This window comes from Rattus norvegicus, chromosome 9 (genome assembly GCF_021556685.1).
Source record: "Rattus norvegicus strain SHRSP/BbbUtx chromosome 9, alternate assembly SHRSP_T2T, whole genome shotgun sequence".
NCBI classification, from domain to species: domain Eukaryota; kingdom Metazoa; phylum Chordata; class Mammalia; order Rodentia; family Muridae; genus Rattus; species Rattus norvegicus.
The window spans coordinates 119,766,201-119,780,459 of record NC_141542.1 but is presented as its reverse complement, the minus strand read 5'-3'; the positions used below and the strand labels follow the sequence as shown (position 1 = coordinate 119,780,459).

Sequence of the window (14,259 nt, the reverse complement as noted above, 5' to 3'; positions counted from 1 at the left end):
AATTGTTACTCTCTATAAAATCAGAGAGCAAACTATATACTTCGAACACACAGTGGCCCAAAATATAGAACAGTCATTATTACTCAAAAACAGAGAAAGGAGACTATAGTTAGGAAAGAATGGACTAAAGCAAGACTGAAACCCAGCAGGGAGTTGAGGTCAAAGGGCTGAGATGGCGCTTCCCTTTCTGCTTTCCTGACTATAAGACATTCTCTCTCTTAGGTGGTTCCACTTCCTATGTGCAGCTTTCCCTGGAGACATCTCCCAGCTCTAGCATTTTTATCATTCTGGGTCTCCAATGCAACTGACATGCCATCTGACAGCTTCATGCAATAGACTCTCTGGGGCTCCGGGGAGGGAACTGCCTGCCTCAGTGGTTTTCTTAGAGTTTTACTGCTGTGAACAGACACCATGACCAAAGCAAGTCTTATAAAGGACAACATTCAATTGGGGCTGGCTCACAGGTTCAGAGGTTCAGTCCATTAGATGTACTGCATTGCATGGCAGCATCTAGACAGGCAGGGTACAGGTAAAACTTAGAGTTCTACGTCTTCATGTGAAGGCTGCTAGTGAAATACTGGCTTCTAGGCAGCTAGAATGACGGTCTTAAAGCCCACACCCACTCCAACAGGGTCACACCTTCTAATAGTGCTACACCCTGGGCTGAGCATATACAAACCATCACAGTGGTTCTCCTAAACTTCAGAGGAAGATTTCATAACCCATTTCTTCCTGTGTCCCTCCTGACTCCAAAGTCAGAATCATGTAACTGGCGCACTTGGAGTCTTGCCTGCTTGGAGTTCACGAGCTTTCTTTTGCTGTTGCTTCTTGGAAAGAGGTAGTTTCTTAGGCCTTTTTTGTTCATGAATTTCAGGGATAGCTGGGCAGGGTCTTGCCCTGAGGTTGCCATCCCCTTTAATCCATTATTCCTTTTTTTTTTTTTCAGCACAGACTTTGGCTCCAGTGTTAAATTTTCTGGTGTTCTTTCTCTGATCAAACTGCACACTTTGTATTAGTTTTTGCCCTGCTTGCTTTTTTAAATTTTATTTTATATCCATATAAGAGTGATTACTAATGACTGCACAGCCGAGTCACCAGAAAGGTATATTGAAATCTTCTCTACCAATAAAATATCGTTCAAAACTTTTCAATTTAGCCTCAGGCAGGTTCTTTGAATAAGGGCGAACAATGCTAAGCAAAGCAAAACAAAAAATAAATAAATAAAACGAACGGCCACATTTCCCTCCCCAGATAACAAGAATGGCCTCTAGTCCAGTTGCTATTATTGTTTCCCTCTGAAACCTTTTGACTGGGACCTCTATAGTCCATAATTTATTCAGTCCTAGTGTCTTCCATGCTCCAACTAGGATGGCCCATTAGGCTAAGCTTATAGCATTCATCTGTTCTCCTAGTCCAGAGTCTTCCGCATTCCTCCAAAACCCAGCACGGTCAGGTCTGCCATAGAAGTAACTCACGACCCAGTACCAGTTTCTATCCTAGGTACTTTTCTGATGCTGTAACATGGCTAAGGCAACTTCAAGAAGAGTTTATTGGGGTTTACAGTTTCAAAGAGTGAATCCATGACCAACATGGTGGGGAACATGGTGGCAGGTAGGCATAGTATTGAAACAGTAAATAAAAGCTCACATCTTGAAATATAATAATAATGAGAGAGAGACAGAGACAGAGACAGAGAGACAGAGAGACAGAAACAGGGAGACAGAGAGACAGATAGAACAAACTAGCTTACTTGGGTGGTATGGATTTTTGAAACCTCAAGGCCCACTCCTGGTATCACATTTCCTTCAATAGAGTCATGCCTGATCATTCCTAAATAATCTCACCAACTGGAGACCAAGCATTCTAATTTATGAGGCTATGGGAGCCACTCTCAGTCAAACAATATAAACAAGATACTGTCAAGCTCCTCCTTGAAAAGTCCTCATTTTTCCAAAGAATGAGAAGAAAATGACCTCTGCAACCCTTCTTTCCAGATTTTACAGCATCTGCTGTACAAGGGGCCAATCTGCCAAGACCAGTGGACACAAAGCATAGTTCCTAGACTTGGAATCAGAACTTGTAAGCAGAAATGGGTACATGAGCAAATGCTGAATGTCTTGCTCTCTCTCCCAGATTCTTATTGAAATTATGATAATCCTTTGAGGGCTTTGGTGAGAAGTTTTGTGTAAAAAAGGCTACAAAAAGATATATTGTGTTGGGATGCAGAGTTGGTGGAAACCTCTGTCTTGTAGTAACATCTATATGCTGAGTCATTCCACTAAGAGAGAGCACCAAAACAAAACAAAACAAACACACAAACAAACAATACAATCTCAAAGAATTAAAGGTGAGAAAGAAGTGGAATCAAGCTCTACATGGTCAGAGTTGAGGTATGCAAGCCCAGGTCACGATAGTTTTAGAGAAGAAAAATGAAATAAACAAAAACTGTAGAATCAACGTAACATCTTTTTTTTCTAAAAGTACACACTGTGTTTATTAGTCAAGGATTCCTAAAGAATAGGACTTGTAGAATGAATATATACATGTATGTATGTATACATGTATGTATCTACATATAGACTGTAGTTCATCTAGTCCAACAAGGGCTGTCTGCTAATGGGGGGCCTAGATGCAGTGGTTGTTCAGTCAGTGAGGCTTGATGTCTCTAGTGGTCTTCACTAAATGCCAGAATTCCAAAGAAGTATGCTGGAACAACAGTGAAGGAGTGAGCTTTCCAACAAGACCTAGAACAAGCAGGCAAAGAGAGCAAGCTTCCTCTTCTGTGGCCAGCAGAATAGTGGCCCAGAGTTAAAGGCAAGTATTTCTACCTCAAAGATCCTGATTAAAAGTGGGAAGACCCACTTTTAGAAAGAGAAAACATCTGTCACGGGTATATTCAACTGCCTGGGTTTGGTTCATTTCAGATGTAGTCAGGTTGACAACCCAAAATGTCCATCACACCCACTTTCTCCAACGGGTAGACCATAAGGACGAAAATAACAGAGAAATACCAGGATTGATGGACGTCACACACCAAATGGACTTAACAGAATCCTCAGAATATTCTATCAAACACAGGAAAGTGTGCATGCTCTACTCAGCAGCACAGGGAAGATTTTCTAAAAAAAAACAAAAAAAAACAAAAAACAAAAAACGTGGGACAGAAAGTGAATATTTACAAATTTAAAAACATTAAAATCACTCCTGTATCATCTTGACTGACCACAATGAATGCAATAAAACTTAAAATCAAGCCAATATTATTGTAACCCCAAACTAGACAAAGACACATCACCAAAAGGCCAATATCTGATCAACATAAACTCAAAAATGCTCAGTACAATACCTGCAAACTGAATACAGACGTATACCATAGACAGACGTATACCATGACAACCAACTGGACGCAGAGCCCACAAAATGGGAAAGAATCTTTGCAAGATGTACATCTGACTGAGGATTAATATTCACAATATGCAAACATATCAAAAAAAATAACATCGAAGAGAACAAATGACCCGTAATAAAAAAAAATGGTCCTGGAACCTCAAAAGAGTGTTTTCAAAAGAAGAAAAAAAATGGCTAAGAAATATCTCAACAAACGAATCATCCTGAACAAGGATCATCTCGACGGATGCATAAACAGCCTTTAACGAAATGCAACAGGCCTTGCCCATAGAAACCCTAGAGAATGTATGGTGAATGGGAACAGAGCTCAGCATAACAAAAGCCATGTACATGAAACCCAGAGCCAGCCTCATTCTAAAGGGAGGAAAGGCGTGACGTGGCCCCATTGAAGTCAGGGATGAGTTCGGATGCTCATTGGCTACTCCACCTTTCAATATTGCGTCTGAAGCTCTGGGTGGAGTCTGAACGACGTGTGATCCTGACACCTGTGGACGCACATAATAGGGCGTCCTAGCAAAGCTCACTGAAAAGCCCTATGTTTAATATGATTTGAAAGGAAACCTGAGGCAAGGGGAGACGCTGAAGGCGTGCTCCGTGAGTATTTTTTGAAGACATTTTGAAGCATGAAAATGAAGGGAAAACAAAAATTACTAAAGTCATGAAAATGATCTACATTGTACTGATTTCTAAGTTTATATATAGTAATATATAATATATATGTAATTGTCATTAGTCCATTGTCACATATGATTTTACGCATGCAGCTCACCTAACAGAGGCCAAGATTAAAGAAGGCGCTTCTGGTGGTACTTTTGAAGAAATCCTTTCAAGTTAAATTTTCTTGGATCAGCTTTCAATGTAAATTTTATCCCCTGTGGAAAAATCTGGCTGAATACATACAAGACCGTTAAACAAGGAAGTCTGTTTTCATCAGGGAGCTGGAGCACTTCGTATTAATACACAAGACCTCCTGTAGGTCAGTGAACAAAACAGAAACCAGGAGAAACTCCCAGTCATTCTGTGGAATGTGGTGGTTGGTACCTTTTGAGGGGAAACCAGTTTAAGTTAGGATTCAAATTTCTCCACGTGGCTCTGATACTTTTATTTTAATAAAAATGTAAAGCCTGAAAGAACTGTCATCAAGGCACAACATATCTTTTTTCTTAAAACTACATTTCTCTTACAAATTATCTATGGCAAAGAGCTTTATGAATCCAATAAGCCCCAGATTCCTCTACCAGTGACCTTCTGATTGTCTCTGGCATCCTTGAAAAAACCCTGAAATCTCTATTCCTTCAGTGATCCATGAAGATTAAATACATGAGTGTGAATTTAAGGTTTTTCCTAAATAGAGAGTAGATATACCCTGATCTGGGGCCCTATAAAATGCTCAGCCTTTTAGGCTGTGACCTCAGAATGGCTTTGGTGTTAATTAAATCATCAACAAGAGGCAGGTTTGTGGTTTAAATGGGTTGGGTGGAATCTTCATCTACCTTTCTCTGCCCCAGGCATGGACTTTACACAGCCCACAATTACGGTCCATCTAATTTGTGCTTTTAGCTGGTGGAAATGAGCAGCCTGCAGAAGATTCTACTCTCTGTCATCTCCTGTATTTCAAGGCTCATGTCTTCCTGAGTCATGACCCTGGCAATCAATCTTTTGCATCTTTTCTTGGGCCACAAAGGAACGATCTGGAAAAAAGCCAAACAAACCTGGAATCTTTGGATATATATATATATATATATATATATATATATATATATATATATATATATATATATATATATATATATTCCAAGTGGCTTCAGAGTGGTCCCTCAGAATCGAACATCGCTCAAAGTCATGTTCTCGGGTGTCGCCATTGAACTGAAAGGAAGGTATCTAAGGGTGGCTTGAAAACCTACAGACTTCAGCCAGATCCCATGAACAAATCTCTAGTCCCTCTAGGGAAGGAGAAGACTGGAGAAGGAGCAGTCTTGTGTGAATTGGTTACTTGGATGTTGAATAATATTAAACACCCAGTTGCCTCAGGATGGCAATAACCGCAGTTAAGCCGTTTACGATCAAAACATGGCGGCCATGCTTTGACCGCCCTGCCTAAACTAGTGTTGAAACGACGACGTTTGCATTGCGGTTGCATTACGGTGCAGTTAGCACAGAAGCAGGCTCCTGATCAAAGGATGAGTTTGCTCCTAGGTTGTCCTGCCTCAGTCTTCTGTTTGTTCTCCTACCAGCTGAGATGCAGCATGCAGATCCTCGCCAGATAAAGGTGGCGCCGTGCTCCCATCCTCGAGGGCCAAATGCGTATTCATTGATTTTGATCTACCCTCGCTCTGAGAACGGCAGAAAACCAGGGGCAATCTGTCTCAGTTGAGGCCTCTCTAAGAAATATGTGTCGACTGCTTGGCTTACCAAAAATGGATATTTGTACCTCAGATCTGGCAGCTGGGTCTCAGCACCGTCAGCTTCTGGGAAACCCCTCTTCCAACTTGCCAAAGCTGACTCTTCCTTCTTTCCCAAGGGCGGCGGCCAGAGAGTGAGCCAGCACTCTGGCCTCTTCCTGAGGGAGAGCACTGGTTAGCACTGTTTCCTGTGGACTAATTACCTCCCAAGGGCCCAGTTCCAAATGCCCCTAAACTCCAGACTAGATTTCAACGAGTGACTTCGGGCAACTCAACTCACAATAAGCGATATTCTATTAAGTCTCATTAAGTTACTTTTGGTGCTTTCAAAATTCCGTGAGTTTGAGTTCTTTGAAAGTGACTACGCCTATTTCAACATAGTTGAATGGATGGGGAGGGGTGAGGGAGAAAGAATTCTACCACTTTTACCATGTGGTAATTAATTATTAAATTATTTAGCCTGAGCACTATTTTTGCTCCCACTTCACATGCAGAGACACTGAGGTAAAGAAATCACTTGCTCGAGATGGCATGGCTGGTAAATTGAAGATGCAGAATTCAAACTGAGGCTATCTGGCAAAATAGTCTGAATGCTCCGTCAACTGGACTTGTTTGTTTTTTAAAAATGGCGTGTGTTTGTGTGTATGCACATGCGTAGTGTGTGAATGTGTATATGTATGTGGGGGGGGGTACACATTAACCATGCACGTGTGTGCAGAGGCCAGAGGTTGACCTCAGGCATTGGTCTCTGTCACTCTCTGCCTTATATTTTGAGGTTGGATCCTTCATTGACCTGATGCTCACCAATCAGCGAGACTGGCTGACCAGCGCTGTGAGGATCTTTCTCTGCCCACCCAGGACTGGCATCTCATTCACGTTCGTATCTACTGATCTATGTAAGGGGTGGGGTTCAAGTCCAGACCCGCTTGCTTGTACTCAGAGGCCTCACCCTAGTCCCAACCAGACTTTTAACTGCAAGGCTAAAGGTGTGTTTTAAAGGCTTTCTGATCCAGGACACTTACACACGTCCCCACACGAGCTGTGAAATCAAAATGGCTGAATACAACAGAACTAATCACGCTGTGTGCTTGGCCGCAGGCTGTCGGAGTTGGGCTGCCTGCGATCTGTCAGGGACCCAAGCAAACAGAGACTTTATCTCAGCATGCGCTCCCGCAGGAACCACTGCCATGTGGCAAGGTAGCAAGTCACAAGAGAGTTAAACACTTGCATTGCCTTGACCGGTCTAACCTGTATGTCCCCAACCAAAAATATAAATAAATTTTAAAATACAGTCATGAAAGATCACAAAAGGGGGGAGGCAAATAAACACAATCTTAGGTTTCCTAAAAGGGTGAGGTTGTCTGATGTTGGATAAACAGCACCAGTTAACTGGATGCTCTTGAACTCACAGAGATCTGCCTGCCTCTGCCTCCCAGGCACTGGGATTAAAGGCATGCGCCACCATTCAGCTCCTCGTTAGTTTTGTTCATTGTACTGACTCACTTAAACACTCTCAAACAGTCTCTGTTTTAATGTTTATTTTATGCGCATGCGTGTTTGGCCTGCATGTGTGTAAGTGCACTGTGTGCATGCCGGGTGCCAGCGGAAGCCAGGAGATGCTGGCTACCCAGGAACTGGAGTTACAGATGGTTGTGAGCCACCGTGGGTGCTGGGAATTAAACCTGCGTCTTCTGTGAGAGCATCAGAGGCTTTTAAACACTGGGCTATCTCCCTGGTTCCTCTTGTTTCTATTTTTAAATATTAAATTGTATGCTATAATAGAGCTTAAGGAAAGCACAAATTCATATTTTTACCAAGGCCAATGTTTTCTGCCAAAGTTATCGGTAAGTTTGTTCTCTTAGGTTTGTTATCATCAGAAATGCGTGACTTCCTATTAACTAGTGGTTTTCAGGGCTTTTATTCTTGCTTTTTATTTTGTCGTTAACTTGTCTTTATTTCACAGTAAAATTTTTCATTCATTCAAAAATATTGTCTGCCTGTTTTCAACTGATGTGAACTTTTCAACATATCCTTTCAACATATGCTTTTTTAAAAACTCACAGATATTGGTAATATTTTATATATTTGGTTTGCCTTTTCCCAGTTGTATTTTTTAATAAGCAAAAGTGCTTAATTTTAATTAAAAATCCATTTGACTAATATTTCCCTTCCTGATTATGATTGTGTATTCTATTTGAGAAGTGTCTCTGTGCTTAATATTAATATTTTAAAGCTCACGTTTTTCCTTCTACATTTAGGTCCATGGTTCTTCTGTAACTTACATGTATTTATGGACCAGGAGTTGAGATTTTTATTATTTGTCATAATGTCATTCACACAAAACACATTTTGGCTGCTACATCACGGGTCACCGGATTCTGGAAATCAAGCTGTCTCTGTGCCTCAGTCTGATTTGAGATTCCCAGTGCACCCCACTGGTTAATGTGTCTGTCTTCCAGCCATGTACTGATTAAAACAAAAACCCTGTGTTTAATTTGCAATTTCATGGGTCAAAAATTGGGACTGAGCTCTGGTGGAAGCAATCCAAGGACTGAATGGATTATCAATCAGCTGTTAGCAGCAAGAGACTCCTTTGCCTGGCTAATCCTGGCTGAGTACCCAAGGCTAGTCCTTACTACCCAAGCAAAATAACCCAAGCTTCCCTAATTGTATCTGCAAGAACCAGGAAGTCAGATAGAGATGGGCAAGCACGGTTAAAGTCTGTACTCAGAACCATTGCACCGTCATTCACGTTGTCCCTAATCTAACTCAATTCAAAGGGGAAAAAGAGATGTCAACCGGTGGGAGATGCAAATGCTCCTTGCGACCAGCGACACTGTACTGTGGATGCCATTACTGAACTCTTCCTCATGTTAAAAATACGACCAGTATTTTATCCTAATACACCTCAAAGGTTTTATTCAGTGATAATATATGATGCAAAAACCTCAAACGTCATGATTTGCATTGTGAGGATTAAATAACTGAGAACCCACGGATGTCTATCAGGTGCTTTCATAGTATTTCTGTTTCTATCTTGATTCACGCTGGCTTTATTTTTTACACTACTGTGTGTAACTTGAAAGAACTCGATGTGCTTGACAACGTATAACTACTTTTTGTTGATGCATTTTAGCATGTGCTATTCATGTAAACTAATGTTTCACCTTGGCACTTTCACACATTCCTACAATAAACACAAGCCATCTTCACCTCCTCCTCTTCACCCTGGTCTCTCCTCCTAGCCCCTTCCACACAAGGATGACCTGCTATTTTCATTATATATATAAAATACAAACATACACAATGTTTTATATTATAATAACTGTGCCCCATATGAACAACAATGCCAAGCAACCAGAGCTTCCAGGGACTAAGCCACTACCTAAAGACTATACATGGACTGACCCTGGACTCTGACCTCATAGGTAGCAATGAATATCCTAGTAAGAGCACCAGTGGAAGGGGAAGCCCTTGGTCCTGCCAAGACTGAACCCCCAGTGAACGTGATTGTTGGGGGGAGGGCAGTAATGGGGGGAGGATGGGGAGGGGAACACCCATAAAGAAGGGGAGGGGGAGGGGTTAGAGGGATGTTGGCCCAGAAACCAGGAAGGGGAATAACAATCGAAATGTAAATAAGAAATACTCAAGTTAATAAAGATGAAAAAATAACTGTGTATAATAAATATATAACAGTATACAATATATAACATTATAGAAATAAATAGCATGAACTATATATTAATGCAAAGCTATATACACACGAATATATACATATATATTATATATGTACATTCAAATATATGCTCCACACATAATATAAAGTATGTGGTATTTGTCTAAGTCTAGCTTACTTTGCTTAATATGGTGACCTTCTGTTCTGTCATTTCCCTGAAATTGAAGGCTGTTTGTTTATGCCAGAGGGGTAGTAAACTACACAGGGGAGAGGTAGATGTTCCCAGTTGCCAAGTGTTTTCCTAGCATGGTCACATACTTTGAGGACAAGCAGAGATTTCAGAGCAGACAGTGTATAAGAAGATTCTTGTTACTGAGTCAAGGGTTAAAAAAACAGGCTTTCAAAATTGAATGGGGGTCTTAACTTGGGGAGAGTGGGGCCGTTTATAAGGGCTTTTGTTAGGATTCTAAAGCTCTTCTTTGGGGCTCAGCGGAGGTGGTGCTCTGTGGTGCTGGTTGCAAGCTCTCACTGGGTCCTTTTCAGTTCCAAAAAAACCCAGTTCCTTCCCAGGTACTCGGTCCTTTTCTTGTACTGCTTCACAAAACAGTGTGCTTTCTGGTAACAAGAATAGAACTCTGTTAGAAAAAGAGGATTTAAAAAAAAAAAGAAAAAGAGGATAAAATATAAGGACTAACTTGTCCTCGATAATTATTTTCAAGAAATAGGCATTAGGGCTAGTAGCTTCAGTTAAGTTTTTGGCCTATATTTTATGCTCTTGCAAAGCCTTAGTCTGGAAGATTCTTCCCGGAAACCATTACAACAGTATTGCCGGGGAAAGAGTCCTTCCTGTATGACCACATGCACTCTGCAGTGTGGGCGTTAGCTCAAGGTAGTGTGAGATTTCTGTTTTCAGGGATGCCAAGAGCTCAGCTACTGGGAAAAAGACGACAACAGGCAGCTACATAAAGCACAGTGGCAACCAGAGAAGTTTCTAAAAGGAAATTAGACTTATAAAAAAATGTGGGCTGCTCAACAAAAATCTAAATAATACGTTGAATGGAAGGCACGCCATGAAGAAACACACATGCTATGTGATATTTTAGACATACATTAGTCTACATGCCATTTATAGATTCATGGACATGGAAATCCTACTTGTCAGCCTTAGCACAGCACCTACATTTGAAAGGGAACAGCTGGACTCTGCAAAGTACTAAGGGGCATTTTCAACTTACCTGCAACATTTCACTTAGTAGATATGATAACGGACTTTGTAATACTGTTTCATATTTTTCTACATGTTTTATATGTTTCCTAATTTGGATTTACCAACATTCGGTGTGGCGTTCAGATAGTGTGCTGTTGGGAATCTCCCATTGCACTAGAGTTGATCTCATAGGCTTTTCTGGTGAGCTGACTCTCTCCTTCGACACTGAAGGCGTTTCTCTTCAAGCGCTTCTGTTGCTACAGTTTTCGAGGAGAGGATGCCCCTGAGTTTGAGGCACCAAAGATGGCGTGGTGGGTTTGCTGGATTCCAGGCATACTCTTCCTGCCCAGACTCACCCAGCGATTAGAATGGCTTGCTCTGACCATGTGTGGTCATTCACTCTTTGCTAATTGAATACTGTGGTTCCGGGCTCAATGGCTTCATTCTCTTTAAACTTTGGTGAAGTGGTTAGGGTAAGGTTAGGTTAGGATTATGCTAGTGTTAGAGTTAGGGTTAGGCTAGGTAAGGGTTCGGTTATGGTTGTTAGGTTTAGGTTAGAGTTCGGGTTAGGTTAGGGTTAGGTTAGCTTTAGGATTTGATTAGGGTTAGGGTTAGGGTCAGACATTGCTTCACTAGCAATGAGAAATGCCTTTTACTCTAATAGATCCTTAGACCACATCATCACAATATCCATGCTGTGTTTGTGTTTCTTTCTATTGCAGCAGCTGTGAGTCACAGAGTTCCTTTTCATCTGCTGTCACAGATCCCTTTTTAAGTGAAGACTTCTGTGGTCTCATCACACATTATACAGGTCTGAGGTTGATACTTCAGATGGTCCAAATATTCGAAGGACAGTATAGGAATGTCACTGCTTTCCCGACATGTGTCTGTATTTAACATGGACTTTTTAGTTTTATTTAATCCTGTTATTCTTGATAAGTTCGAGATTGAGCGCATTCAACATTCTTCCAAGTGGCAACCTGGCTGCTCTGAGACACAGAACAAGGGCGTCTCAGTGCTCGATGTTGTAGAGAACACTTAGAAATGATCCGTCTTAGGAACTGACAGGTCAGTCGGTGCCTAATAGTGCTCCGTGCAAGCATAGGGATCTGAGTCCCTGTCCTCAAACTCATGCAAACAGCCGGGTGGTGGGTGTCACAGCCTATCTCGTTAGCACCAGCCTGTGGGGTAGGGAGACAAGGGTAATTCTGGGTTTGCTAGAAGATGGCCTTGCTCTACAGACAGTTAGACGATGTTTTGGGGGAACAAAGCAGAAGGAATACAGCAGAATACCCGTGTGCTCCTCTGGCCTCCAACTATACACCTGAACATACATGTGAACCTGCAGCACACAGCACACATGTAGTTTAGTGAGAGCCAGTGCCCTGCCTCTCATGATCGTCTCTCATGATCATGACTCCCTTTAAAGGCCTACGGAATTTGGTAATTGACAGGATATCAATTAAGATAGAATTGCTAGAATCTACAAGACGTGCCATCCCGCTTACCCAACAGTTAGCAAGTACCCGGAAGTAGGTAGATATTTAGTGGGATACGAGCACAGCGATTCACAGTTTCGCACTCACGTCTGTAGTGCACCCACATGCCTCTTCCTCTTCTTTCTTTGTTTCCGCTCCTATCTGTGTCCTTTCAATAGCCTTTAGTTAACCAGCAAAACGTGGGAACAGTCCACAAATCCAGGTAAGCTAGACCTAGACCAATTCGTCATTCATTCAATGTGAATATTCAAATTTGTGATGTCTTTGCTACCAGTAAGTTTTCTCATCATAAATTTTCTTCAGGGGCATCCCCGGAAGGTTTTAACTCAGCTGTAATTCATTCTTGCAAAGCACGACATAGTAAACTCTCTTGGCTGTTGAAAAAACATCGGTACGGAAGTCACAAATGGATTTTGAGAGAGATGACACAGAAAGTTGAACACCGTATGCAATATACTTGTGTATGCTTTACTGACTTGGACATTTCTATCATAAACGGATACCTACCTGCCGCATCTGTCTAACATTCTGACCTGGAAATTCTGGCACGTCAACGATGACGGATGTCTTTCCTTGCATACTGAATATTCCTCTGGACTTCAGTGTCTGCTAGGGTGCGGCGATAGGCTACAAGCCTCTTTAGAAACGGCAGCTTATCCTCAGCCCACCAGAGATGACCGTGCTGAGAATCACAGCAGCCCATGTCATGGGCTCTTCTATGGCAACTTTCCAGATTCTTTGCACAGCTCAAGGTAAACCGCTGTGCTTGTGGCCCACGTTCCTTAGGAGGAGAGGTTCTTCTTCATAGGATGAAGAGTGGAATGTCTTCCAGAAAGGTAGAGTGGTAACGAAATGTGACGGGGCAGAGGTAAAACTTAGCAGAGGCCCCACCTGGGGCTCAACGCTCATGTGATCCCACGGGGAGCCCCTGGAACACAGTGTGGCTCCTGGTTAGTTCTCCACGGGCTGTGCAGCTGGACCTCTATGGCTGTCAGCTGACATGGGCTGAGGTCTGCCACCACAGCCGGTCTAGCTTCTCAGAGGAGGCGGAGCTGACTCGGATTTTGGTTGAGGGCAGTTGTCTGAAGAAAGGGAGGCTGGAGGTCATGGTCATTATTAGCTAACCCTGTCAGCAGCAGGAGGGTAATGCAGTCAGTAGAGGGCACTTGGGAGACCATCTTAAATGCCCACCGGAGCCAGAATGGTTCCCCTTGCTATGAACCCATACTCAAAATTAGAAGCCTTCTAAGTCACCCCATGAAAGAGTTAAGCAGCCATCCCAGGCTAGCATGCATCTGTTGCAATATCAGATGGGTTCACCAAAGACATTCCTCTCTTTTATAATTGGGAGTGAGGATCACGGTGTGAATGCTGTTCTCCATTTTAACCAGGAAAATCCCAGCACGTCCCACACTGCCAAGTCTGAAAAGATTCTACAGATACACAGTAGATACAAAGCTATTCAAGGCGGATTATCTCACTGTCTCCAACCACACGTGCGTGCAAGGCCATTGATTTCCAGGTGCGGCAAATATTATTACATCATCAAAAACCTGGCATTAACTTTTCCAGAATGTCAAGACTCTCAAAGGCCCTGTAGGCAGCACTGTGAGAAAGAGCAGAGGGCATAACCTATTAAATGTCACTGTCGTGGCCCTCGCATAAACGTGGCATGGTTTTGACCTTCTTTGTAGCAGAGCTTTTAAAACAGCAAAGTCAGCAGTCTTCAACTGCGTTCCGAGTGCCAGGAATCTGACTGTTCCAGTAAGTGCAGCATTCAGTGCTCAACTATGGTTGTTACTGAGTTAGTTTCATGGCAGTTCACCCCCATCCTCTATGGCCCACCTCATGTTTTCCCTTCTTGGGTAAATGAGATCTGTTTGGGGCTAATGTCATATTTGTCTAAACACATCACCAGGCATTTTTTTCCTCCAAGAATGCACCTCTAAAACTGGTAAAACAGAATTCTATCCTCTCCTCTCAGAATTTATCAGCGTCACACGTTGCTGCTTCTGAAGTTCGGTCATAGCCTTCTGAGGTTAGATATGCCGAAGCCCCTCCTCTAGC

At 42.3% G+C, this 14,259-nt stretch overlaps 1 long non-coding RNA gene across 2 annotated transcripts in view; it reads right to left on the bottom strand.

Annotated features, from left to right (window-relative positions):
* The window catches only part of LOC108351983 (uncharacterized), a 282,038-nt gene that overhangs the window by 42,798 nt on the left and 224,981 nt on the right, over positions 1–14,259 (bottom strand). For both annotated transcript variants that reach the window (XR_015629808.1, XR_015629809.1), the window contains one exon: positions 5,840–5,968. This is a non-coding gene — a long non-coding RNA (uncharacterized LOC108351983). The remainder of the gene's footprint in view (positions 1–5,839; positions 5,969–14,259) is intronic.